The sequence below is a fragment of the Aplysia californica genome, unplaced genomic scaffold (genome assembly GCF_000002075.1).
Source record: "Aplysia californica isolate F4 #8 unplaced genomic scaffold, AplCal3.0 scaffold00345, whole genome shotgun sequence".
NCBI lineage: Eukaryota > Metazoa > Mollusca > Gastropoda > Aplysiida > Aplysiidae > Aplysia > Aplysia californica.
Genome location: NW_004797615.1, coordinates 704034 through 706533, shown reverse-complemented (window position 1 = coordinate 706533; position 2500 = coordinate 704034).

Genomic DNA, 2500 nt, shown 5'->3' with positions numbered 1-2500 from the left:
GACACCTTGGCGTCACTACTCCTACTAGTATGCTCCGCGGAGGCATTTTACATCTACATTGCTGTCTATCCTGTCACAGCCGCATGTGGCTTCTAGATTTGTATTGCTTTAGATTAAGTGTGAATTGATTACCTCCTCTCTTGATCTACACTGCTTTACTGTATTGCTGTCTAGCCCTTCACAATTACAAAATACGAGTTTCGCCTTACACTATCACAAAAAGCACAAAGAAAATAATAATTCACGAAAGGGCTGCTACACTGTAAAAGGAACACACCGACGTCTTCAAATTCACAAAGGTAGTGTCTATTGCTTGTTCACATTCCTCTTACAGCGTTAAACAAATTCTAGCTCATTGACAAATATATCTATGCCCTCGAAACGTTGCATGGCACTTTTACAAGCTAGATCTAGCGACCAAACAAAACTATTTTAAAAAAGACTTGACCCAGTAATAACATTTTTTTCTGTTTGGACCCTATATTAAAAACAATTCTTTGGATACATACATAGGATCACGTCTCCACGTACTACAGGTGAGTCTCGAAAATTAGCCACCCCGTCTCTTGAATAGTGTTTCTTAGGCGAACGTTAAAGAGCAGTAATGAACTTCCGTTTTGAAACAGAGCTGAGCAGATTTGTTTCGTTTCTCAGTAAAATAAAATCACAAAGGCCAAAGTAAGGCGGGAACTTATTGTTAAATATATTTTTCTAAATTCAGGAAATGAATAAATCAAAAATCGGTCTCCATCAAGGGGATCTATCTATCTTTTTGCCTATACTTGCCATCTTTCAACTCTGTAGCTGTCGTAGTTTTATGGGAAAAGTGACACAATATGTGTTTCCAAGTTGCCAAATATATAATACTAGCTGGGCCCCCTTTCGATGAAAGGAATGATCGGTGCATTAACATCAACTGAAAGTCATTGGCCTACTATACACTCTATTGGAATGGAGCCATAAATCTTGAGAGATGCAAAAAATTAGAAGGTCTAGATCTAGATCTATACTCTCAAAACAAAATGCGCCTCGCAAAATATCACTTCCGCACTTCTAAAATAGCAGAGACAGAAGCGTCGGCCTACAAAAGCGATCGGCGAAATAAAGAAATTTAGCTTTTTGCAGCAAAACTGTCTCAAAACTGAAAAAAAACGAAGGGCGTCATGATCTGGAGAATATTTTAAAGAATCTTTTGGCGAAAACCGCATGTCGATCGATGTAGCCATTAAAAAGCATTTTGAATTGCAAAATTCTGCCACCACAAATAGATAATAGATAATATGTCCTCAGTAACTCGGTTCACCCAATAATTGACGAGCGCCCGGTGTCATCATGTTATGACACAAATTATTACAAACTAACAATAGATTTTAAAGGAAAGCAGATAAAATAAAAAGAGTAGGATATGCATGCAATTCGTGAAATACGAGTGAAGTTTACTTCAATATTAAAGTCAGCGTGCTTCCGTTAGGTTTTCGTGATAGCGCTTGTTCTTCTTTGAGACCAGGGTTTAAAACAAGTGACAAAATGTGTTTCAGACGTTGCGTTGATCGTCTCCTTGCCTTCAATCGCGATTCTATTCAAGACAGAATGGAAATTTTTTTACATCAAAATCAAAACAAATTAACAACCTTTATGTTGACATCATTAACTCCACGTACCCGAAACTTGACGAGCACCTGATTCCAATGTGTCGTGACACAACTTATCTTAAACAAACAATGGATTTTAAAACAAAACGAACGAACAATTGGGATAAGCATGCAACTCGTTGGATACGAGAGAAGTTTACTTCAATTACACTCTGCGCTTTTTCTAAAGGTTTTCGTGATTGCGCTTGGTCCTTTCTGGTATCAGAGATTAAAACAAGGGACAAAATGTGATTCAGACATTGCATTCATTTTCCACTTTCGAATCAATATTGTCATGTCAGTCTTTTACCCTCTGTATGTTGGTTTGAGCTTAAGGAAAATCGGGAAAAAGTTGAAAAACTAAGAGTATGATTCGGGTTGAATGCAGAGCTGTATCTATTCCGTCTGACGTTTTTGGTCGAGCTGCCATTAGATGGTACCGCAACCTTCGCTGAAGCTGACTTTGCGAATCTTGCCCTCGAGCCCTTCCCCGAACGTCAAGCCACACCTGCTGATCGCAAGCCTAGGTCCAAGTTGGACTGTGGACCTCTCATCGGCAATTTGGTTTGTCAGGTTATACTCTTTGAACGGACCAAGATCAAAGACTAGGGCTCGGGCTTGTCCATTACTAAATAAGAAAACGAACATCTGGTAAGAAGTGATTGGTGCGCTGACTGTAAAGACGAGTGTATCAAAAACTCCCTCGGAGTCCTCCACATGGACGTCGTATCGCCAGCTGTTGGTAGCCACGTAGGTGACAGTAACTCTCAGCTTGGCTGGGCTGCAACCTGGGTTGTTAGAGTTGTCGAAAGCGTTGGAAACCAGGTCGAATGACTGGCCCTGTGCGATGCTGTCAGTTATGAAGCTTA